Source organism: Anabrus simplex, chromosome 4, assembly GCF_040414725.1.
Source record: "Anabrus simplex isolate iqAnaSimp1 chromosome 4, ASM4041472v1, whole genome shotgun sequence".
In the NCBI taxonomy this organism is placed as follows: Eukaryota; Metazoa; Arthropoda; class Insecta; order Orthoptera; family Tettigoniidae; genus Anabrus; species Anabrus simplex.
The window spans coordinates 453,671,270-453,696,890 of NC_090268.1; the positions used below are offsets into that span (position 1 = coordinate 453,671,270).

General features: G+C 47.0%; 3 non-coding genes across 3 annotated transcripts; all 3 read right to left on the minus strand.

Moving 5' to 3' along the window:
• Positions 1 to 2,630: 2,630 nt before the first annotated feature.
• Positions 2,631 to 2,749, minus strand: LOC137500736 (5S ribosomal RNA). Its single transcript, XR_011018237.1, has one exon. It is a non-coding gene; the product is annotated as a 5S ribosomal RNA (ribosomal RNA).
• Positions 2,750 to 12,036: 9,287 nt separating this feature from the next.
• Positions 12,037 to 12,155, minus strand: LOC137500737 (5S ribosomal RNA). Its single transcript, XR_011018238.1, has one exon. It is a non-coding gene; the product is annotated as a 5S ribosomal RNA (ribosomal RNA).
• Positions 12,156 to 21,434: 9,279 nt separating this feature from the next.
• On the minus strand, positions 21,435 to 21,553 carry LOC137500738 (5S ribosomal RNA). Its single transcript, XR_011018239.1, has one exon. It is a non-coding gene; the product is annotated as a 5S ribosomal RNA (ribosomal RNA).
• Between the last annotated feature and the right edge of the window lie 4,068 nt (positions 21,554 to 25,621).

Consider the following 25,621-nt stretch of genomic DNA (forward strand, 5'->3'; position numbering starts at 1 on the left):
GTATTATACTGAACGCCCTCTTCCCCCCCTCCCCCTGCCATTACATCTTTACTGAATGATTCTGCACAACGTTCCCTGCTGTTAATATTAATCCCCTACTGGGTTTTAGCTTAACGGTATCACTCGGTAATCATCATCATCATGACAGCCTCTGTCCTTCATGCTAAAAATCAGCTGCAGAGAAAAGGACCCTTTGTGTTCTTGCCATTATTATTATTATTATTATTATTATTATTATTATTATTATTATTATTATTATTATTATTATTATTATCATTATCATTTACCTCAGCGAATGAAAGCCCATGTATGAACATTTTTTTGTACATAAGCAACGATCAGCTGCTTTACCGACACCTTGTAATCCAAGAAAGAAAGAAAGAAAGAAAGAAAGAAAGAAAGAAAGAAAGTAAGTATAGGGGTACCTAACCACTCCTGAAAACTACTTTCATTGAAGGTTGTACTAGGCCAAACTCTAGAGACCTCTTACTAAATGGTACCATACTACAGGGCAGGTGTAAAAAATAGTTAATGAAACCGTATAATGAAAGGTACAGACTTAAGAGCAAGTGGCGTACTGGCTTATTATCCCTCCCTTCCAGGACCCTTCTTGCAACCACTAACCACCACCTACACCCCTGCCCAAGCAGTATTCGAGCATCGGGCTGTGTGATGTGGTCGCCTTAGAAGTTTGTGCTAGACAATACCCCAAAGAAAGTAGGTGGTTTAAGACAGGCAATAAAGTTTTAAGTTTTACTCCTCTTCCCTCAAATATGAAGAGAAGTACACCATAATGAGGGGTACTAAGCCATTTAAATTCATGACAGAGACCTGATGATTCTTAGCCCTGCTGATCTAGGGTGACACTTGATATAACCAGGCCAGACCCAGTACCTGAATATTTTTAGGTTATCCAAGCCAAACCTGGGTTATATATTGCCCGAAATATGTAGCATCTACCCTGTAATTAGAAGATGCAGGTGTGACTTCACGACTGGTGATGATATAACGGAGCACAATTTAGCATGTTAGGTACTAGTAGATCCACGATCAGCCCTAGCCGTGTCTGATGCAGAAATCCTAACCTGACTTGGGAAGAACGGTAACTTATTTCTTTCTTTCTTTCTTTCTTTCTTTCTTTCCTTGAACGCTAGCCTGTAGTAGTAAGGCAAGAGGCAGTGATCAGGTGGTCAGCAAAAGGACACATTATTGCTTGAGTTCGAAATTGTCCACTGCCTTAAGTAATAGTCGTATTAGTAGCAGTAATGGTGGTGGTGGTACTACTAGTAAGGTTATGTTCACTATTATCTTACGCCTTTCGTAGATGCCGAGGTGCCGGAAGTTTGTCCCGCAGGAGTTCTTTTTATGCGCCCATATCTACAGACCATCGAAATATCACACGAGTGAGCCGGTGTCGAACCTGTCAAGTAGGGCTCAGAATGGTCTAATTTTAATTCTAGGACGGTAACAGTAACTATACGGAGTTCCGATTCGTTCTACTCAATTTATCACTTGCCAAAAGATCGGTCAGCTGACGTACAAACAACAAAAACGAGTGCTTTCCTCCCTTCACCTAACCTAAAACGTCACGACTCTTTGAACTAACCCTTGTCGTCAAAAGGTTACCTTCTCAGTCTTATTTGAAGGGCGTCTCGTCTTTGATAGAAATGAAAGAGTTTTACAAGTTCCTAGGCTTCAAAACTACGTTACATCGCAACACACGCACTTCGAAGATAGCGGGCTGTGTGTAGGCCACTGTACTGCACTGGTGCCCTACCGTTCGTAAGGAAGCCCGGGAGAGACACGAGCGTACTACAAACTTGTAACTTATTGCCGAACCGTGTCGTAATTTGAATAGCTACTTACCTGAAAGAACATAAAAGGAAATTGTTCGACTCTTTGAGGGGCTGCTAAATGCCGCGGTCGGTTGCTAGGACATGGCTTTCATTGTAATCACGACAGTGTCGATGACGTTGCATGGAAACCACCTTCCTCGCGATTTTCAAGGTGGGCGGGGAGTTTAGAAGCCTCGTTCCGCCCTTTAATAATCTTAATATTGGGAGAAATAGGACGTAGAATGATGTTATGTGCCATAAGAGGCCTGCAGGATAAGCTACACTAACCTAAAAGAATAAGAACAGCAAGTTTAGACATAGGGACGTACGATAGGAGGTACGAAAGTTAAAATCCTGGCACGAGTAATTGGAAGCGGTGCTAGGCTCAGCAAGGGTCCCCTAGGTCGACACACACACACACACACACACACACACACACACACACACACACACACACAGAGAGAGAGAGAGAGAGAGAGAGAGAGAGAGAGAGACGACGAATAATAATAATAATAATAATAATAATAATAATAATAATAATAATAATAATAATAATAATAACAACAACGATGATGATGATGTCGCCGCCGCCAGGTTAGGCCGGTCACCTAGGAGGAAATGCAATACTACGCTAAGCTTCGTTCCTGTATAGCCACGGGGTCGAAGAGCAGCAAAAGGTCTAGCTAGTTTCAGACGTAACAAAAAACGTGATTTAAGCAATTTCTGCTGGCCTGAGGCAAAAGTTGAAAGTAAGTTGTCGTACTGGGACTGGGAAACTTGGTAAAAAGGGAATTGAGCCAACGGCACGTGGTGTTCCCAAGCGGTCACCCATCCAAGTACTGACCACGCCCAATGTTGCTTAACTGCGGTGATCGGACGAGAACCGGTGTATTCAACATGGTATGGCCGTTGGCGAGAGAACGGAGCTTGAAACGTCCATACGAACCGCAAAGCGAGTTTCCTGGAGGTCTTTGTGGCGCGGGGGCGTTGGCAATGGTGCAGGGGTGTGCTCGGAGGTCGCCGTCGCGGAGCGGGCGCGGGTGGTTGTCGCGCTCCGCGGCGAAACGTACCCTAACTCGACTTAACCCCACTTCTCGTAACCTAACCCCAAAAAAACGCGCGCGCTGGCGCGCGCGCGCACACACACACGGGAAGTGTCGAGGGTTGTAATAATAATAATAATAATAATAATAATAATTACTGAAGGTGGTTGTGAAGGGGCCGGCGCTGTAGCGCAGGGGCAGCGTGCCTGCCTCGTAGCTGGGGGGCCCGGGTTCAATTCCCGGCCAGGCAAAGGAATTTTACCTCGATCTAATGGCTGCTTTGAGGTCCACTCAGCCTGCTTGCTTAGGGGCTGTAGTGCCATGGGGCTTGGTCTGGTTTTCATTGTAAAGGACAAAGCAGGAGGATTTTTAGCAATAAGGTAATGTAGTAGTAGTAGTAGTAGTAGTTCTTCCCTCCTTAGCTTATGATTTGAATGTTTTGCACTGTCTTTCGATGTATATGAAGTAGGACAGATAGATAAAATCAGAGTGGAGTTGATAACAAGGCTAACAGATGCTGCTCTTTTTTTTAAAGGTGTGGTGGCCCTGAAAAGGGCCGTTTGTTAAGAATGCAGCAAGGCAGAAAACCTGGCACCTTACTTGGAGCTGGTGTATTTGGTAACTGCCTTGGTACCCTCACTGACGGCGTGCTTGGCCAGCTCACCGGGCAACAGGAGGCGGACGGCAGTCTGGATCTCCCGACTGGTGATGGTGGAGCGCTTGTTGTAGTGGGCCAGACGGGAAGCCTCAGCGGCGATGCGCTCGAAGATGTCGTTGACAAAGCTGTTCATGATGCTCATCGCCTTGCTGGAGATGCCAGTATCAGGATGTACCTGTTTAAGCACCTTGTAGATGTAGATGGCATAGCTTTCCTTCCTCTTGCGCTTCTTCTTCTTGTCTCCCTTGGAGATGTTCTTCTGGGCCTTGCCGGCTTTCTTGGCTGCCTTTCCGCTTGTCTTGGGTGGCATGGTTGTCTGGGATGTCTCCTAGAAAGTAAATTTTTCGGCCCCCTTGCAATTCTTTTTAAGACCGAGAGGGCTGCATGCGACTAGCCAATGAGCGCAAGCTTACTGCAGCCTTATTGGTTGGCTCGTAACGTTGAGCAACCTTGCAGGCTACAAAACTGGTGCGCAGAGTGATTCGGTATCATTTTCCCTTCGAAGTAGAGCAGCAGAGCATCATAGCATCATGTCAGGACGAGGAAAGGGAGGAAAAGTGAAGGGCAAGTCCAAGAGTCGCTCCAGCCGTGCAGGCCTGCAGTTCCCTGTCGGCCGTATCCACCGTCTCCTCCGCAAGGGAAACTACGCTGAGCGAGTGGGTGCTGGGGCTCCTGTGTACCTGGCTGCAGTCATGGAATACCTGGCAGCTGAAGTTCTTGAGTTGGCGGGCAATGCAGCCCGTGACAACAAGAAGACCAGGATCATCCCTCGTCACTTACAGTTGGCCATCCGTAACGACGAGGAGTTGAACAAGTTGCTGTCTGGAGTGACCATTGCCCAGGGTGGTGTTCTGCCCAACATCCAGGCAGTGCTCCTGCCTAAGAAGACCGAGAAGAAGGCTTAAGTTCCTGTTCTCGGTCAGGGCGTTGGCTCACCGGAAAAATATAAATAAACGGCCCTTTTCAGGGCCACCAACTCCTTAAGATAAGAGCTGTTTGTCTATCATGCTGCTATAGCTATCTTAGCAGAAGTATGGAGAAATCCTGAAGTGATAGAGCAGTTCAGACAACTCTCCTAATAATAATGATAATAATAACAATAATGAGACACTGCAAATATGAGGGCATCTGTAACATTAGCCAGGAGAGCACAAGAATAGCCTTTCCTTTGAGGTTATTTATTTAAGGGGGAAATGAGTAAGGTAGCTCCAGGCCCCTCTTAATATTTAATTTTCAGAAGGGAAGGAAGAAGGAAGTACATTATAGATTTCTTTTCATTTCATTTATGCTGTATAATTCTGTTCTTGACTGCTGGATACTACCAACCTATGCATGTAAGAACACACACTTAACTAGAAAGGAAAGGAAAGGATACTTAAAGTAGTATATTTACAATACTTTGTCTTTTAGACGTGCACAGCAAGGAAGATAATGTTTGTTTTCTCTTGTTAGCATTAAAATGTAGACATCATAACTGATAATGAGGGCTTTTTTCCGTGCAGGTTTCGGGGAGATGACTGTTTTGAGAGGGAGAATAGCGCAAGCTACGTTAGAGGAGTACTGTAAGTGGGACTCTGTGCTCTTTTGAGAGGTAAGTGGTGGCCCTGAAAAGGGCCGTTTTTTAAATACTGCATGCTCACAAACGGGAGCACGCTCGGAGGAGACTTAACCACCAAAACCGTACAGGGTGCGTCCCTGCCTCTTGAGAGCATAGACGACATCCATGGCGGTCACGGTCTTCCTCTTGGCGTGCTCGGTGTAGGTGACGGCATCCCGGATAACGTTCTCCAGGAATACCTTGAGCACGCCACGGGTCTCCTCGTAGATAAGTCCCGAAATACGCTTGACTCCACCTCTGCGAGCGAGACGTCTGATGGCAGGCTTAGTGATGCCCTGGATGTTGTCTCGGAGCACCTTCCTGTGACGCTTGGCGCCTCCTTTGCCGAGTCCCTTGCCTCCCTTGCCTCGTCCGGTCATGATAGATCAGTAGAGCTGCGAGTTCAGAGCTAGAATGCGGCTGGCACTCGAGGCCCCTCGCTTTTGTTGAAAGTGCCTGGCCCCGGTGACGTCAGCACCGCCCGGCCAATGGGAGTGCAGCTGCTACCGAGGGTGGGGGAAGCGAAGCAATAAAACAGTCGGGCAGCAAGCCCCCGAACCATTCTTCCTGGGACGAGTCGACAGTGAGCACGTGATGGCCCGTACTAAGCAGACTGCACGTAAATCTACCGGAGGCAAGGCCCCGCGCAAGCAACTGGCCACCAAGGCTGCCCGTAAGAGCGCGCCTGCCACCGGAGGAGTGAAGAAGCCTCATCGCTACAGGCCCGGTACCGTGGCCCTGCGTGAGATCAGACGCTACCAGAAGAGCACTGAGCTTCTGATCCGCAAGCTGCCCTTCCAGCGGCTGGTGAGAGAGATAGCTCAGGACTTCAAGACCGACCTGCGCTTCCAGAGCTCGGCTGTCATGGCCTTGCAGGAGGCCAGTGAGGCCTACCTGGTGGGTCTTTTTGAAGACACCAACTTGTGTGCCATCCACGCCAAGCGTGTCACCATCATGCCTAAGGACATCCAGCTCGCCCGCCGCATCCGTGGCGAACGTGCCTAAGTCCGGTGCTTGTCTTATGGCTGGAGCTTTACCAAACGGCCCTTTTCAGGGCCACCAAAATTTCCTAGAAGAGTAGTTATTGTCTCTCTGGTCTAGGATAGAAGGAAAACGAAAAGAAAAAAAGCTAGTGGTTCCTCTAGGTTCAAGGAAAAATCTAAGAGTAACAGAATATAATAATAATAACAATAATAATAATAATAATAATAATAATAATAATAATAATAATAATCTTGAGTATTGAGTACAATAATTCATTAATTAATATCTAGGACGTGATAGTAATAATAATAATAATAATAATAATAATAATAATAATAATAATAACAACAACAACAGCAACAGCAAAAGTGCAGTAAGTAAGGATAAAGAAAAATGTAGTTAAGTACAATAATAATGAAATTTGAAGAGTGAGTCGCCCCGCAATGAGACAAACTAGCCTGTTTAGGAGGCAGAGATAGGAGAGGCCAGGGTTCCAGCCTTGGACAGTGACTGACATAATATGCTCTCTTGGGGAATAAAATTGATGGCCCTGATAAGGGCCGTTTTTCCTCTGCTCCTACGAGAGCAAGAGGTGCGTGTAGAAGGAAGCAAGAACATGAAATGTCCTCACTTCCTTTTTGCTGGTGCCTTTTTAGGCGAGGCCTTGGGCTTAGCGGCCTTTTTAGGCTTAGGTGCCTTAGGTTTCTTAGTGGGCACCTTGGCGGCCTTCTTAGCCTTGGAAGGAGCCTTCTGCTTGGGTTTGGGAGCAGGAGCGGCCTTCTTCTTCTCGGCAGGCTTTTTGGAAATGGCTTTCTTGGCTGCAGCCTTGGCTCCACCAGCCTTCTTCGCCTTGGGGATGCGCTTCTCCTTGGGGGCAGCGGACCGCTTGACAGGGGCTGCGCTGGCCTTCTCCGGCTTGGCAGCCGAAGCGAGCTTGAAGGAACCTGAAGCTCCCTTCCCCTTGGTCTGGACCAGCTCTCCGGAAGCCACGGCAGATTTCAGGTACTTCTTGATGAAAGGGGCCAGCTTCTCAGAGTCCACCTTGTAGTTGGCAGAGATGTACTTCTTGATAGCCTGCAGAGAAGATCCACCTCGTTCCTTCAGGCTCTTGATGGCACTGCCCACCATCTCGGAGGTTTTCGGATGGGCAGGCTTGGTGCGAGGTTTCTTCGATGCAGAAGCCTTGCTCTTCTTGGGCGACGCCTGGGCCGGAGCCGAGGCGGGTGCAGATGCTGCCGATGCTGTTGCTGTGTCAGCCATGGTCACGATGAGAATGTGTTCGCGCGCTCCCCTGGTTATCTGAGTGTATCAGGCTACTCGGACCGCGCAGGAAACAGCAGTGGCTGGCTGTCGGGTGGGTTGCGCGGCGACAAGTTGGGGACGTGCTTCCTAGCTCCTTTCTCGTGCTCCCTGCGTCTTTAAGGGGTGGGTTACAATCAGGGTTCGGTTAGGAAGGGATAGTCAAAGGTTTGACGCTGCTCCTCAGGTGGCAGAAGTACTCGTCACCTTGCTTCGGGCGTCCTGATGGAGGTGCGTTCGATGGGCAGCATTTCACCAGCCGCCTCTCCATGCCGACGTTTAGGGGCGGCCGTCGTCGTCGCGACGCCCCCGGGAGTGACCCCCTCTTACCTGAAGGAAGCCCAATCCTTCCTCTAGCAATGGAGCTGAACGGCCATCCTCAGGCTCTAACCCCTTCCGAGTGAGAGCAAAGGCAAGTCAGCCTTTAGGTAGTTTTCCACAGAGTGAAGCAGACCTGCTGTAATCTGCCTCTTGTAGCTTTGCTTGAAAGGACCTACAGGATAAAGGACATAAGTTAGAAGCTAGCCTCCATGACTCGTTCGACTCCTGCTTTCCTGCTGGTAGCGCCAATCTCGTAAAGTCCTAGCCTTTAGGCCTCTATTTATAAGGCTCTCAACTCTGTACAGTCTCTCACATCCAGCAGCTTTCAGCCCCTGTCGGGGGTCGAAAGCTCAGGTTGGGAAAAGGGACAGCCTGCCCAAGGGAACCTCTAGATGTTTCTTAGGGCATAATTAAATTTCCAGTTCGCTACAGAGCCTGTACCGCCTCAGGAGAGGCTTCACCCCTCGCCTGCTGGATGGAGGCATTGTGAGTCGTATCTTACTGCCTCCAGTGGGCTGCGAAGGCAGGATCGAGAACACCGTGACGGAGGAAGGGGCAGTCAGTCCAGACTCTTCAAAGAACAGATTTCCTGTACCAGGAGATGATAAGTCTGTCAGTTTGATAGACCTGGCAACATCCCTTACCTTCGGTCAAATTTCTTTAGGATGAGAGACCCTTTGAGACAGCAACTCAGCAGATTTATTGGAAGGAAGGAAGGAAGGAAGGAAGGAAGGAAGGAAGGAAGGAAGGAAGGAAGGAAGGAAGGAAGGACCATGGTTTCCCAACAAACTTCTCTGCAAGACATTGCCACAACTTACAAGGGAAAAAATGTAAAGGTTTGAGGTGCTGCAACACTCATACAGCTAACATCTCACTTAAATGGTCCTGAAAGAAAGAAAGAAAGAAAGAAAGAAAGAAAGAAAGAAAGACAGAAAGAAAGAAAGAAAGAAAGAAAGGAATAATAATAATAATAATAATAATAATAATAATAATAATAATAATAATATAATAATAATAATAATAATAATAAGAAGAAGAAGAAGAAGAAGAAGAAGAAGAAGAAGAAGAAGAAGAAGAAGAAGAAGAAGTTGTGTTTAATGACCCTTCAATAGGAGTTTATTTTTTGAGAGAAGCTAGTGTTTTTACCTTGAATATGTATACTCTGAACGAGGTGAAGCAGAATTTGAAGCCAACTGATCGCGCCGAGACTCGATCTTGCTACCCACCTTCATCATACAGAGTAGCGTATGACGATGATGATGATGATGATGATGATGATGATGATGATGGTAGTAATAACTGTATCCAAAATTCAGGTAACATCAGTTTTTACTCGCAAAATGGTTTCATGATTTCTTTGGCTAAGAGAACCAAGCGGTAACCCTAACCTCGAAAATGAATTGTCGCTCTCGATTTATAAGATGCCCTTTCTTTCTTCGGCCTAGTCGCTATCTAGTCGGCAGTCGTTTGAAATCGTGCAGGTTTCTGCATGGTTCGACGTGCGTATCCTACTAGCAGTTGAAGTCAGCGTGAAATTAAGTACAGTACAGTAACTATGTGTAAGATCTCCTTCACTTGGTGAGACAAGTTGTAGGGCCAAATAAAGGTACAGAGAGCAGAGAGAGCATTACATAACATAGAGCTAAATATGCACTGTACTTGGGTTGATGGTGTATTATACTGAACGCCCTCTTCCCCCCCTCCCCCTGCCATTACATCTTTACTGAATGATTCTGCACAACGTTCCCTGCTGTTAATATTAATCCCCTACTGGGTTTTAGCTTAACGGTATCACTCGGTAATCATCATCATCATGACAGCCTCTGTCCTTCATGCTAAAAATCAGCTGCAGAGAAAAGGACCCTTTGTGTTCTTGCCATTATTATTATTATTATTATTATTATTATTATTATTATTATTATTATTATTATTATTATTATTATCATTATCATTTACCTCAGCGAATGAAAGCCCATGTATGAACATTTTTTTGTACATAAGCAACGATCAGCTGCTTTACCGACACCTTGTAATCCAAGAAAGAAAGAAAGAAAGAAAGAAAGAAAGAAAGAAAGAAAGTAAGTATAGGGGTACCTAACCACTCCTGAAAACTACTTTCATTGAAGGTTGTACTAGGCCAAACTCTAGAGACCTCTTACTAAATGGTACCATACTACAGGGCAGGTGTAAAAAATAGTTAATGAAACCGTATAATGAAAGGTACAGACTTAAGAGCAAGTGGCGTACTGGCTTATTATCCCTCCCTTCCAGGACCCTTCTTGCAACCACTAACCACCACCTACACCCCTGCCCAAGCAGTATTCGAGCATCGGGCTGTGTGATGTGGTCGCCTTAGAAGTTTGTGCTAGACAATACCCCAAAGAAAGTAGGTGGTTTAAGACAGGCAATAAAGTTTTAAGTTTTACTCCTCTTCCCTCAAATATGAAGAGAAGTACACCATAATGAGGGGTACTAAGCCATTTAAATTCATGACAGAGACCTGATGATTCTTAGCCCTGCTGATCTAGGGTGACACTTGATATAACCAGGCCAGACCCAGTACCTGAATATTTTTAGGTTATCCAAGCCAAACCTGGGTTATATATTGCCCGAAATATGTAGCATCTACCCTGTAATTAGAAGATGCAGGTGTGACTTCACGACTGGTGATGATATAACGGAGCACAATTTAGCATGTTAGGTACTAGTAGATCCACGATCAGCCCTAGCCGTGTCTGATGCAGAAATCCTAACCTGACTTGGGAAGAACGGTAACTTATTTCTTTCTTTCTTTCTTTCTTTCTTTCTTTCCTTGAACGCTAGCCTGTAGTAGTAAGGCAAGAGGCAGTGATCAGGTGGTCAGCAAAAGGACACATTATTGCTTGAGTTCGAAATTGTCCACTGCCTTAAGTAATAGTCGTATTAGTAGCAGTAATGGTGGTGGTGGTACTACTAGTAAGGTTATGTTCACTATTATCTTACGCCTTTCGTAGATGCCGAGGTGCCGGAAGTTTGTCCCGCAGGAGTTCTTTTTATGCGCCCATATCTACAGACCATCGAAATATCACACGAGTGAGCCGGTGTCGAACCTGTCAAGTAGGGCTCAGAATGGTCTAATTTTAATTCTAGGACGGTAACAGTAACTATACGGAGTTCCGATTCGTTCTACTCAATTTATCACTTGCCAAAAGATCGGTCAGCTGACGTACAAACAACAAAAACGAGTGCTTTCCTCCCTTCACCTAACCTAAAACGTCACGACTCTTTGAACTAACCCTTGTCGTCAAAAGGTTACCTTCTCAGTCTTATTTGAAGGGCGTCTCGTCTTTGATAGAAATGAAAGAGTTTTACAAGTTCCTAGGCTTCAAAACTACGTTACATCGCAACACACGCACTTCGAAGATAGCGGGCTGTGTGTAGGCCACTGTACTGCACTGGTGCCCTACCGTTCGTAAGGAAGCCCGGGAGAGACACGAGCGTACTACAAACTTGTAACTTATTGCCGAACCGTGTCGTAATTTGAATAGCTACTTACCTGAAAGAACATAAAAGGAAATTGTTCGACTCTTTGAGGGGCTGCTAAATGCCGCGGTCGGTTGCTAGGACATGGCTTTCATTGTAATCACGACAGTGTCGATGACGTTGCATGGAAACCACCTTCCTCGCGATTTTCAAGGTGGGCGGGGAGTTTAGAAGCCTCGTTCCGCCCTTTAATAATCTTAATATTGGGAGAAATAGGACGTAGAATGATGTTATGTGCCATAAGAGGCCTGCAGGATAAGCTACACTAACCTAAAAGAATAAGAACAGCAAGTTTAGACATAGGGACGTACGATAGGAGGTACGAAAGTTAAAATCCTGGCACGAGTAATTGGAAGCGGTGCTAGGCTCAGCAAGGGTCCCCTAGGTCGACACACACACACACACACACACACACACACACACACACACACACACACACAGAGAGAGAGAGAGAGAGAGAGAGAGAGAGAGAGAGACGACGAATAATAATAATAATAATAATAATAATAATAATAATAATAATAATAATAATAATAATAATAACAACAACGATGATGATGATGTCGCCGCCGCCAGGTTAGGCCGGTCACCTAGGAGGAAATGCAATACTACGCTAAGCTTCGTTCCTGTATAGCCACGGGGTCGAAGAGCAGCAAAAGGTCTAGCTAGTTTCAGACGTAACAAAAAACGTGATTTAAGCAATTTCTGCTGGCCTGAGGCAAAAGTTGAAAGTAAGTTGTCGTACTGGGACTGGGAAACTTGGTAAAAAGGGAATTGAGCCAACGGCACGTGGTGTTCCCAAGCGGTCACCCATCCAAGTACTGACCACGCCCAATGTTGCTTAACTGCGGTGATCGGACGAGAACCGGTGTATTCAACATGGTATGGCCGTTGGCGAGAGAACGGAGCTTGAAACGTCCATACGAACCGCAAAGCGAGTTTCCTGGAGGTCTTTGTGGCGCGGGGGCGTTGGCAATGGTGCAGGGGTGTGCTCGGAGGTCGCCGTCGCGGAGCGGGCGCGGGTGGTTGTCGCGCTCCGCGGCGAAACGTACCCTAACTCGACTTAACCCCACTTCTCGTAACCTAACCCCAAAAAAACGCGCGCGCTGGCGCGCGCGCGCACACACACACGGGAAGTGTCGAGGGTTGTAATAATAATAATAATAATAATAATAATAATTACTGAAGGTGGTTGTGAAGGGGCCGGCGCTGTAGCGCAGGGGCAGCGTGCCTGCCTCGTAGCTGGGGGGCCCGGGTTCAATTCCCGGCCAGGCAAAGGAATTTTACCTCGATCTAATGGCTGCTTTGAGGTCCACTCAGCCTGCTTGCTTAGGGGCTGTAGTGCCATGGGGCTTGGTCTGGTTTTCATTGTAAAGGACAAAGCAGGAGGATTTTTAGCAATAAGGTAATGTAGTAGTAGTAGTAGTAGTAGTTCTTCCCTCCTTAGCTTATGATTTGAATGTTTTGCACTGTCTTTCGATGTATATGAAGTAGGACAGATAGATAAAATCAGAGTGGAGTTGATAACAAGGCTAACAGATGCTGCTCTTTTTTTTAAAGGTGTGGTGGCCCTGAAAAGGGCCGTTTGTTAAGAATGCAGCAAGGCAGAAAACCTGGCACCTTACTTGGAGCTGGTGTATTTGGTAACTGCCTTGGTACCCTCACTGACGGCGTGCTTGGCCAGCTCACCGGGCAACAGGAGGCGGACGGCAGTCTGGATCTCCCGACTGGTGATGGTGGAGCGCTTGTTGTAGTGGGCCAGACGGGAAGCCTCAGCGGCGATGCGCTCGAAGATGTCGTTGACAAAGCTGTTCATGATGCTCATCGCCTTGCTGGAGATGCCAGTATCAGGATGTACCTGTTTAAGCACCTTGTAGATGTAGATGGCATAGCTTTCCTTCCTCTTGCGCTTCTTCTTCTTGTCTCCCTTGGAGATGTTCTTCTGGGCCTTGCCGGCTTTCTTGGCTGCCTTTCCGCTTGTCTTGGGTGGCATGGTTGTCTGGGATGTCTCCTAGAAAGTAAATTTTTCGGCCCCCTTGCAATTCTTTTTAAGACCGAGAGGGCTGCATGCGACTAGCCAATGAGCGCAAGCTTACTGCAGCCTTATTGGTTGGCTCGTAACGTTGAGCAACCTTGCAGGCTACAAAACTGGTGCGCAGAGTGATTCGGTATCATTTTCCCTTCGAAGTAGAGCAGCAGAGCATCATAGCATCATGTCAGGACGAGGAAAGGGAGGAAAAGTGAAGGGCAAGTCCAAGAGTCGCTCCAGCCGTGCAGGCCTGCAGTTCCCTGTCGGCCGTATCCACCGTCTCCTCCGCAAGGGAAACTACGCTGAGCGAGTGGGTGCTGGGGCTCCTGTGTACCTGGCTGCAGTCATGGAATACCTGGCAGCTGAAGTTCTTGAGTTGGCGGGCAATGCAGCCCGTGACAACAAGAAGACCAGGATCATCCCTCGTCACTTACAGTTGGCCATCCGTAACGACGAGGAGTTGAACAAGTTGCTGTCTGGAGTGACCATTGCCCAGGGTGGTGTTCTGCCCAACATCCAGGCAGTGCTCCTGCCTAAGAAGACCGAGAAGAAGGCTTAAGTTCCTGTTCTCGGTCAGGGCGTTGGCTCACCGGAAAAATATAAATAAACGGCCCTTTTCAGGGCCACCAACTCCTTAAGATAAGAGCTGTTTGTCTATCATGCTGCTATAGCTATCTTAGCAGAAGTATGGAGAAATCCTGAAGTGATAGAGCAGTTCAGACAACTCTCCTAATAATAATGATAATAATAACAATAATGAGACACTGCAAATATGAGGGCATCTGTAACATTAGCCAGGAGAGCACAAGAATAGCCTTTCCTTTGAGGTTATTTATTTAAGGGGGAAATGAGTAAGGTAGCTCCAGGCCCCTCTTAATATTTAATTTTCAGAAGGGAAGGAAGAAGGAAGTACATTATAGATTTCTTTTCATTTCATTTATGCTGTATAATTCTGTTCTTGACTGCTGGATACTACCAACCTATGCATGTAAGAACACACACTTAACTAGAAAGGAAAGGAAAGGATACTTAAAGTAGTATATTTACAATACTTTGTCTTTTAGACGTGCACAGCAAGGAAGATAATGTTTGTTTTCTCTTGTTAGCATTAAAATGTAGACATCATAACTGATAATGAGGGCTTTTTTCCGTGCAGGTTTCGGGGAGATGACTGTTTTGAGAGGGAGAATAGCGCAAGCTACGTTAGAGGAGTACTGTAAGTGGGACTCTGTGCTCTTTTGAGAGGTAAGTGGTGGCCCTGAAAAGGGCCGTTTTTTAAATACTGCATGCTCACAAACGGGAGCACGCTCGGAGGAGACTTAACCACCAAAACCGTACAGGGTGCGTCCCTGCCTCTTGAGAGCATAGACGACATCCATGGCGGTCACGGTCTTCCTCTTGGCGTGCTCGGTGTAGGTGACGGCATCCCGGATAACGTTCTCCAGGAATACCTTGAGCACGCCACGGGTCTCCTCGTAGATAAGTCCCGAAATACGCTTGACTCCACCTCTGCGAGCGAGACGTCTGATGGCAGGCTTAGTGATGCCCTGGATGTTGTCTCGGAGCACCTTCCTGTGACGCTTGGCGCCTCCTTTGCCGAGTCCCTTGCCTCCCTTGCCTCGTCCGGTCATGATAGATCAGTAGAGCTGCGAGTTCAGAGCTAGAATGCGGCTGGCACTCGAGGCCCCTCGCTTTTGTTGAAAGTGCCTGGCCCCGGTGACGTCAGCACCGCCCGGCCAATGGGAGTGCAGCTGCTACCGAGGGTGGGGGAAGCGAAGCAATAAAACAGTCGGGCAGCAAGCCCCCGAACCATTCTTCCTGGGACGAGTCGACAGTGAGCACGTGATGGCCCGTACTAAGCAGACTGCACGTAAATCTACCGGAGGCAAGGCCCCGCGCAAGCAACTGGCCACCAAGGCTGCCCGTAAGAGCGCGCCTGCCACCGGAGGAGTGAAGAAGCCTCATCGCTACAGGCCCGGTACCGTGGCCCTGCGTGAGATCAGACGCTACCAGAAGAGCACTGAGCTTCTGATCCGCAAGCTGCCCTTCCAGCGGCTGGTGAGAGAGATAGCTCAGGACTTCAAGACCGACCTGCGCTTCCAGAGCTCGGCTGTCATGGCCTTGCAGGAGGCCAGTGAGGCCTACCTGGTGGGTCTTTTTGAAGACACCAACTTGTGTGCCATCCACGCCAAGCGTGTCACCATCATGCCTAAGGACATCCAGCTCGCCCGCCGCATCCGTGGCGAACGTGCCTAAGTCCGGTGCTTGTCTTATGGCTGGAGCTTTACCAAACGGCCCTTTTCAGGGCCACCAAAATTTCCTAGAAGAGTAGTTATTGTCTCTCTGGTCTAGGATAGAAGGAAAACGAAAAGAAAAAAAGCTAGTGGTTCCTCTAGGTTCAAGGAAAAATCTAAGAGTAACAGAATATAATAATAATAACAATAATAATAATAATAATAATAATAATAATAATAATAATAATAATCTTGAGTATTGAGTACAATAATTCATTAATTAATATCTAGGACGTGATAGTAATAATAATAATAATAATAATAATAATAATAATAATAATAATAACAACAACAACAGCAACAGCAAAAGTGCAGTAAGTAAGGATAAAGAAAAATGTAGTTAAGTACAATAATAATGAAATTTGAAGAGTGAGTCGCCCCGCAATGAGACAAACTAGCCTGTTTAGGAGGCAGAGATAGGAGAGGCCAGGGTTCCAGCCTTGGACAGTGACTGACATAATATGCTCTCTTGGGGAATAAAATTGATGGCCCTGATAAGGGCCGTTTTTCCTCTGCTCCTACGAGAGCAAGAGGTGCGTGTAGAAGGAAGCAAGAACATGAAATGTCCTCACTTCCTTTTTGCTGGTGCCTTTTTAGGCGAGGCCTTGGGCTTAGCGGCCTTTTTAGGCTTAGGTGCCTTAGGTTTCTTAGTGGGCACCTTGGCGGCCTTCTTAGCCTTGGAAGGAGCCTTCTGCTTGGGTTTGGGAGCAGGAGCGGCCTTCTTCTTCTCGGCAGGCTTTTTGGAAATGGCTTTCTTGGCTGCAGCCTTGGCTCCACCAGCCTTCTTCGCCTTGGGGATGCGCTTCTCCTTGGGGGCAGCGGACCGCTTGACAGGGGCTGCGCTGGCCTTCTCCGGCTTGGCAGCCGAAGCGAGCTTGAAGGAACCTGAAGCTCCCTTCCCCTTGGTCTGGACCAGCTCTCCGGAAGCCACGGCAGATTTCAGGTACTTCTTGATGAAAGGGGCCAGCTTCTCAGAGTCCACCTTGTAGTTGGCAGAGATGTACTTCTTGATAGCCTGCAGAGAAGATCCACCTCGTTCCTTCAGGCTCTTGATGGCACTGCCCACCATCTCGGAGGTTTTCGGATGGGCAGGCTTGGTGCGAGGTTTCTTCGATGCAGAAGCCTTGCTCTTCTTGGGCGACGCCTGGGCCGGAGCCGAGGCGGGTGCAGATGCTGCCGATGCTGTTGCTGTGTCAGCCATGGTCACGATGAGAATGTGTTCGCGCGCTCCCCTGGTTATCTGAGTGTATCAGGCTACTCGGACCGCGCAGGAAACAGCAGTGGCTGGCTGTCGGGTGGGTTGCGCGGCGACAAGTTGGGGACGTGCTTCCTAGCTCCTTTCTCGTGCTCCCTGCGTCTTTAAGGGGTGGGTTACAATCAGGGTTCGGTTAGGAAGGGATAGTCAAAGGTTTGACGCTGCTCCTCAGGTGGCAGAAGTACTCGTCACCTTGCTTCGGGCGTCCTGATGGAGGTGCGTTCGATGGGCAGCATTTCACCAGCCGCCTCTCCATGCCGACGTTTAGGGGCGGCCGTCGTCGTCGCGACGCCCCCGGGAGTGACCCCCTCTTACCTGAAGGAAGCCCAATCCTTCCTCTAGCAATGGAGCTGAACGGCCATCCTCAGGCTCTAACCCCTTCCGAGTGAGAGCAAAGGCAAGTCAGCCTTTAGGTAGTTTTCCACAGAGTGAAGCAGACCTGCTGTAATCTGCCTCTTGTAGCTTTGCTTGAAAGGACCTACAGGATAAAGGACATAAGTTAGAAGCTAGCCTCCATGACTCGTTCGACTCCTGCTTTCCTGCTGGTAGCGCCAATCTCGTAAAGTCCTAGCCTTTAGGCCTCTATTTATAAGGCTCTCAACTCTGTACAGTCTCTCACATCCAGCAGCTTTCAGCCCCTGTCGGGGGTCGAAAGCTCAGGTTGGGAAAAGGGACAGCCTGCCCAAGGGAACCTCTAGATGTTTCTTAGGGCATAATTAAATTTCCAGTTCGCTACAGAGCCTGTACCGCCTCAGGAGAGGCTTCACCCCTCGCCTGCTGGATGGAGGCATTGTGAGTCGTATCTTACTGCCTCCAGTGGGCTGCGAAGGCAGGATCGAGAACACCGTGACGGAGGAAGGGGCAGTCAGTCCAGACTCTTCAAAGAACAGATTTCCTGTACCAGGAGATGATAAGTCTGTCAGTTTGATAGACCTGGCAACATCCCTTACCTTCGGTCAAATTTCTTTAGGATGAGAGACCCTTTGAGACAGCAACTCAGCAGATTTATTGGAAGGAAGGAAGGAAGGAAGGAAGGAAGGAAGGAAGGAAGGAAGGAAGGAAGGAAGGAAGGAAGGACCATGGTTTCCCAACAAACTTCTCTGCAAGACATTGCCACAACTTACAAGGGAAAAAATGTAAAGGTTTGAGGTGCTGCAACACTCATACAGCTAACATCTCACTTAAATGGTCCTGAAAGAAAGAAAGAAAGAAAGAAAGAAAGAAAGAAAGAAAGACAGAAAGAAAGAAAGAAAGAAAGAAAGGAAAATAATAATAATAATAATAATAATAATAATAATAATAATAATAATAATAATAATAATAATAATAAGAAGAAGAAGAAGAAGAAGAAGAAGAAGAAGAAGAAGAAGAAGAAGAAGAAGAAGAAGAAGAAGTTGTGTTTAATGACCCTTCAATAGGAGTTTATTTTTTGAGAGAAGCTAGTGTTTTTACCTTGAATATGTATACTCTGAACGAGGTGAAGCAGAATTTGAAGCCAACTGATCGCGCCGAGACTCGATCTTGCTACCCACCTTCATCATACAGAGTAGCGTATGACGATGATGATGATGATGATGATGATGATGATGATGATGGTAGTAATAACTGTATCCAAAATTCAGGTAACATCAGTTTTTACTCGCAAAATGGTTTCATGATTTCTTTGGCTAAGAGAACCAAGCGGTAACCCTAACCTCGAAAATGAATTGTCGCTCTCGATTTATAAGATGCCCTTTCTTTCTTCGGCCTAGTCGCTATCTAGTCGGCAGTCGTTTGAAATCGTGCAGGTTTCTGCATGGTTCGACGTGCGTATCCTACTAGCAGTTGAAGTCAGCGTGAAATTAAGTACAGTACAGTAACTATGTGTAAGATCTCCTTCACTTGGTGAGACAAGTTGTAGGGCCAAATAAAGGTACAGAGAGCAGAGAGAGCATTACATAACATAGAGCTAAATATGCACTGTACTTGGGTTGATGGTGTATTATACTGAACGCCCTCTTCCCCCCCTCCCCCTGCCATTACATCTTTACTGAATGATTCTGCACAACGTTCCCTGCTGTTAATATTAATCCCCTACTGGGTTTTAGCTTAACGGTATCACTCGGTAATCATCATCATCATGACAGCCTCTGTCCTTCATGCTAAAAATCAGCTGCAGAGAAAAGGACCCTTTGTGTTCTTGCCATTATTATTATTATTATTATTATTATTATTATTATTATTATTATTATTATTATTATTATCATTATCATTTACCTCAGCGAATGAAAGCCCATGTATGAACATTTTTTTGTACATAAGCAACGATCAGCTGCTTTACCGACACCTTGTAATCCAAGAAAGAAAGAAAGAAAGAAAGAAAGAAAGAAAGAAAGAAAGTAAGTATAGGGGTACCTAACCACTCCTGAAAACTACTTTCATTGAAGGTTGTACTAGGCCAAACTCTAGAGACCTCTTACTAAATGGTACCATACTACAGGGCAGGTGTAAAAAATAGTTAATGAAACCGTATAATGAAAGGTACAGACTTAAGAGCAAGTGGCGTACTGGCTTATTATCCCTCCCTTCCAGGACCCTTCTTGCAACCACTAACCACCACCTACACCCCTGCCCAAGCAGTATTCGAGCATCGGGCTGTGTGATGTGGTCGCCTTAGAAGTTTGTGCTAGACAATACCCCAAAGAAAGTAGGTGGTTTAAGACAGGCAATAAAGTTTTAAGTTTTACTCCTCTTCCCTCAAATATGAAGAGAAGTACACCATAATGAGGGGTACTAAGCCATTTAAATTCATGACAGAGACCTGATGATTCTTAGCCCTGCTGATCTAGGGTGACACTTGATATAACCAGGCCAGACCCAGTACCTGAATATTTTTAGGTTATCCAAGCCAAACCTGGGTTATATATTGCCCGAAATATGTAGCATCTACCCTGTAATTAGAAGATGCAGGTGTGACTTCACGACTGGTGATGATATAACGGAGCACAATTTAGCATGTTAGGTACTAGTAGATCCACGATCAGCCCTAGCCGTGTCTGATGCAGAAATCCTAACCTGACTTGGGAAGAACGGTAACTTATTTCTTTCTTTCTTTCTTTCTTTCTTTCTTTCCTTGAACGCTAGCCTGTAGTAGTAAGGCAAGAGGCAGTGATCAGGTGGTCAGCAAAAGGACACATTATTGCTTGAGTTCGAAATTGTCCACTGCCTTAAGTAATAGTCGTATTAGTAGCAGTAATGGTGGTGGTGGTACTACTAGTAAGGTTATGTTCACTATTATCTTACGCCTTTCGTAGATGCCGAGGTGCCGGAAGTTTGTCCCGCAGGAGTTCTTTTTATGCGCCCATATCTACAGACCATCGAAATATCACACGAGTGAGCCGGTGTCGAACCTGTCAAGTAGGGCTCAGAATGGTCTAATTTTAATTCTAGGACGGTAACAGTAACTATACGGAGTTCCGATTCGTTCTACTCAATTTATCACTTGCCAAAAGATCGGTCAGCTGACGTACAAACAACAAAAACGAGTGCTTTCCTCCCTTCACCTAACCTAAAACGTCACGACTCTTTGAACTAACCCTTGTCGTCAAAAGGTTACCTTCTCAGTCTTATTTGAAGGGCGTCTCGTCTTTGATAGAAATGAAAGAGTTTTACAAGTTCCTAGGCTTCAAAACTACGTTACATCGCAACACACGCACTTCGAAGATAGCGGGCTGTGTGTAGGCCACTGTACTGCACTGGTGCCCTACCGTTCGTAAGGAAGCCCGGGAGAGACACGAGCGTACTACAAACTTGTAACTTATTGCCGAACCGTGTCGTAATTTGAATAGCTACTTACCTGAAAGAACATAAAAGGAAATTGTTCGACTCTTTGAGGGGCTGCTAAATGCCGCGGTCGGTTGCTAGGACATGGCTTTCATTGTAATCACGACAGTGTCGATGACGTTGCATGGAAACCACCTTCCTCGCGATTTTCAAGGTGGGCGGGGAGTTTAGAAGCCTCGTTCCGCCCTTTAATAATCTTAATATTGGGAGAAATAGGACGTAGAATGATGTTATGTGCCATAAGAGGCCTGCAGGATAAGCTACACTAACCTAAAAGAATAAGAACAGCAAGTTTAGACATAGGGACGTACGATAGGAGGTACGAAAGTTAAAATCCTGGCACGAGTAATTGGAAGCGGTGCTAGGCTCAGCAAGGGTCCCCTAGGTCGACACACACACACACACACACACACACACACACACACACACACACACACACAGAGAGAGAGAGAGAGAGAGAGAGAGAGAGAGAGACGACGAATAATAATAATAATAATAATAATAATAATAATAATAATAATAATAATAATAATAATAATAACAACAACGATGATGATGATGTCGCCGCCGCCAGGTTAGGCCGGTCACCTAGGAGGAAATGCAATACTACGCTAAGCTTCGTTCCTGTATAGCCACGGGGTCGAAGAGCAGCAAAAGGTCTAGCTAGTTTCAGACGTAACAAAAAACGTGATTTAAGCAATTTCTGCTGGCCTGAGGCAAAAGTTGAAAGTAAGTTGTCGTACTGGGACTGGGAAACTTGGTAAAAAGGGAATTGAGCCAACGGCACGTGGTGTTCCCAAGCGGTCACCCATCCAAGTACTGACCACGCCCAATGTTGCTTAACTGCGGTGATCGGACGAGAACCGGTGTATTCAACATGGTATGGCCGTTGGCGAGAGAACGGAGCTTGAAACGTCCATACGAACCGCAAAGCGAGTTTCCTGGAGGTCTTTGTGGCGCGGGGGCGTTGGCAATGGTGCAGGGGTGTGCTCGGAGGTCGCCGTCGCGGAGCGGGCGCGGGTGGTTGTCGCGCTCCGCGGCGAAACGTACCCTAACTCGACTTAACCCCACTTCTCGTAACCTAACCCCAAAAAAACGCGCGCGCTGGCGCGCGCGCGCACACACACACGGGAAGTGTCGAGGGTTGTAATAATAATAATAATAATAATAATAATAATTACTGAAGGTGGTTGTGAAGGGGCCGGCGCTGTAGCGCAGGGGCAGCGTGCCTGCCTCGTAGCTGGGGGGCCCGGGTTCAATTCCCGGCCAGGCAAAGGAATTTTACCTCGATCTAATGGCTGCTTTGAGGTCCACTCAGCCTGCTTGCTTAGGGGCTGTAGTGCCATGGGGCTTGGTCTGGTTTTCATTGTAAAGGACAAAGCAGGAGGATTTTTAGCAATAAGGTAATGTAGTAGTAGTAGTAGTAGTAGTTCTTCCCTCCTTAGCTTATGATTTGAATGTTTTGCACTGTCTTTCGATGTATATGAAGTAGGACAGATAGATAAAATCAGAGTGGAGTTGATAACAAGGCTAACAGATGCTGCTCTTTTTTTTAAAGGTGTGGTGGCCCTGAAAAGGGCCGTTTGTTAAGAATGCAGCAAGGCAGAAAACCTGGCACCTTACTTGGAGCTGGTGTATTTGGTAACTGCCTTGGTACCCTCACTGACGGCGTGCTTGGCCAGCTCACCGGGCAACAGGAGGCGGACGGCAGTCTGGATCTCCCGACTGGTGATGGTGGAGCGCTTGTTGTAGTGGGCCAGACGGGAAGCCTCAGCGGCGATGCGCTCGAAGATGTCGTTGACAAAGCTGTTCATGATGCTCATCGCCTTGCTGGAGATGCCAGTATCAGGATGTACCTGTTTAAGCACCTTGTAGATGTAGATGGCATAGCTTTCCTTCCTCTTGCGCTTCTTCTTCTTGTCTCCCTTGGAGATGTTCTTCTGGGCCTTGCCGGCTTTCTTGGCTGCCTTTCCGCTTGTCTTGGGTGGCATGGTTGTCTGGGATGTCTCCTAGAAAGTAAATTTTTCGGCCCCCTTGCAATTCTTTTTAAGACCGAGAGGGCTGCATGCGACTAGCCAATGAGCGCAAGCTTACTGCAGCCTTATTGGTTGGCTCGTAACGTTGAGCAACCTTGCAGGCTACAAAACTGGTGCGCAGAGTGATTCGGTATCATTTTCCCTTCGAAGTAGAGCAGCAGAGCATCATAGCATCATGTCAGGACGAGGAAAGGGAGGAAAAGTGAAGGGCAAGTCCAAGAGTCGCTCCAGCCGTGCAGGCCTGCAGTTCCCTGTCGGCCGTATCCACCGTCTCCTCCGCAAGGGAAACTACGCTGAGCGAGTGGGTGCTGGGGCTCCTGTGTACCTGGCTGCAGTCATGGAATACCTGGCAGCTGAAGTTCTTGAGTTGGCGGGCAATGCAGCCCGTGACAACAAGAAGACCAGGATCATCCCTCGTCACTTACAGTTGGCCATCCGTAACGACGAGGAGTTGAACAAGTTGCTGTCTGGAGTGACCATTGCCCAGGGTGGTGTTCTGCCCAACATCCAGGCAGTGCTCCTGCCTAAGAAGACCGAGAAGAAGGCTTAAGTTCCTGTTCTCGGTCAGGGCGTTGGCTCACCGGAAAAATATAAATAAACGGCCCTTTTCAGGGCCACCAACTCCTTAAGATAAGAGCTGTTTGTCTATCATGCTGCTATAGCTATCTTAGCAGAAGTATGGAGAAATCCTGAAGTGATAGAGCAGTTCAGACAACTCTCCTAATAATAATGATAATAATAACAATAATGAGACACTGCAAATATGAGGGCATCTGTAACATTAGCCAGGAGAGCACAAGAATAGCCTTTCCTTTGAGGTTATTTATTTAAGGGGGAAATGAGTAAGGTAGCTCCAGGCCCCTCTTAATATTTAATTTTCAGAAGGGAAGGAAGAAGGAAGTACATTATAGATTTCTTTTCATTTCATTTATGCTGTATAATTCTGTTCTTGACTGCTGGATACTACCAACCTATGCATGTAAGAACACACACTTAACTAGAAAGGAAAGGAAAGGATACTTAAAGTAGTATATTTACAATACTTTGTCTTTTAGACGTGCACAGCAAGGAAGATAATGTTTGTTTTCTCTTGTTAGCATTAAAATGTAGACATCATAACTGATAATGAGGGCTTTTTTCCGTGCAGGTTTCGGGGAGATGACTGTTTTGAGAGGGAGAATAGCGCAAGCTACGTTAGAGGAGTACTGTAAGTGGGACTCTGTGCTCTTTTGAGAGGTAAGTGGTGGCCCTGAAAAGGGCCGTTTTTTAAATACTGCATGCTCACAAACGGGAGCACGCTCGGAGGAGACTTAACCACCAAAACCGTACAGGGTGCGTCCCTGCCTCTTGAGAGCATAGACGACATCCATGGCGGTCACGGTCTTCCTCTTGGCGTGCTCGGTGTAGGTGACGGCATCCCGGATAACGTTCTCCAGGAATACCTTGAGCACGCCACGGGTCTCCTCGTAGATAAGTCCCGAAATACGCTTGACTCCACCTCTGCGAGCGAGACGTCTGATGGCAGGCTTAGTGATGCCCTGGATGTTGTCTCGGAGCACCTTCCTGTGACGCTTGGCGCCTCCTTTGCCGAGTCCCTTGCCTCCCTTGCCTCGTCCGGTCATGATAGATCAGTAGAGCTGCGAGTTCAGAGCTAGAATGCGGCTGGCACTCGAGGCCCCTCGCTTTTGTTGAAAGTGCCTGGCCCCGGTGACGTCAGCACCGCCCGGCCAATGGGAGTGCAGCTGCTACCGAGGGTGGGGGAAGCGAAGCAATAAAACAGTCGGGCAGCAAGCCCCCGAACCATTCTTCCTGGGACGAGTCGACAGTGAGCACGTGATGGCCCGTACTAAGCAGACTGCACGTAAATCTACCGGAGGCAAGGCCCCGCGCAAGCAACTGGCCACCAAGGCTGCCCGTAAGAGCGCGCCTGCCACCGGAGGAGTGAAGAAGCCTCATCGCTACAGGCCCGGTACCGTGGCCCTGCGTGAGATCAGACGCTACCAGAAGAGCACTGAGCTTCTGATCCGCAAGCTGCCCTTCCAGCGGCTGGTGAGAGAGATAGCTCAGGACTTCAAGACCGACCTGCGCTTCCAGAGCTCGGCTGTCATGGCCTTGCAGGAGGCCAGTGAGGCCTACCTGGTGGGTCTTTTTGAAGACACCAACTTGTGTGCCATCCACGCCAAGCGTGTCACCATCATGCCTAAGGACATCCAGCTCGCCCGCCGCATCCGTGGCGAACGTGCCTAAGTCCGGTGCTTGTCTTATGGCTGGAGCTTTACCAAACGGCCCTTTTCAGGGCCACCAAAATTTCCTAGAAGAGTAGTTATTGTCTCTCTGGTCTAGGATAGAAGGAAAACGAAAAGAAAAAAAGCTAGTGGTTCCTCTAGGTTCAAGGAAAAATCTAAGAGTAACAGAATATAATAATAATAACAATAATAATAATAATAATAATAATAATAATAATAATAATAATAATCTTGAGTATTGAGTACAATAATTCATTAATTAATATCTAGGACGTGATAGTAATAATAATAATAATAATAATAATAATAATAATAATAATAATAACAACAACAACAGCAACAGCAAAAGTGCAGTAAGTAAGGATAAAGAAAAATGTAGTTAAGTACAATAATAATGAAATTTGAAGAGTGAGTCGCCCCGCAATGAGACAAACTAGCCTGTTTAGGAGGCAGAGATAGGAGAGGCCAGGGTTCCAGCCTTGGACAGTGACTGACATAATATGCTCTCTTGGGGAATAAAATTGATGGCCCTGATAAGGGCCGTTTTTCCTCTGCTCCTACGAGAGCAAGAGGTGCGTGTAGAAGGAAGCAAGAACATGAAATGTCCTCACTTCCTTTTTGCTGGTGCCTTTTTAGGCGAGGCCTTGGGCTTAGCGGCCTTTTTAGGCTTAGGTGCCTTA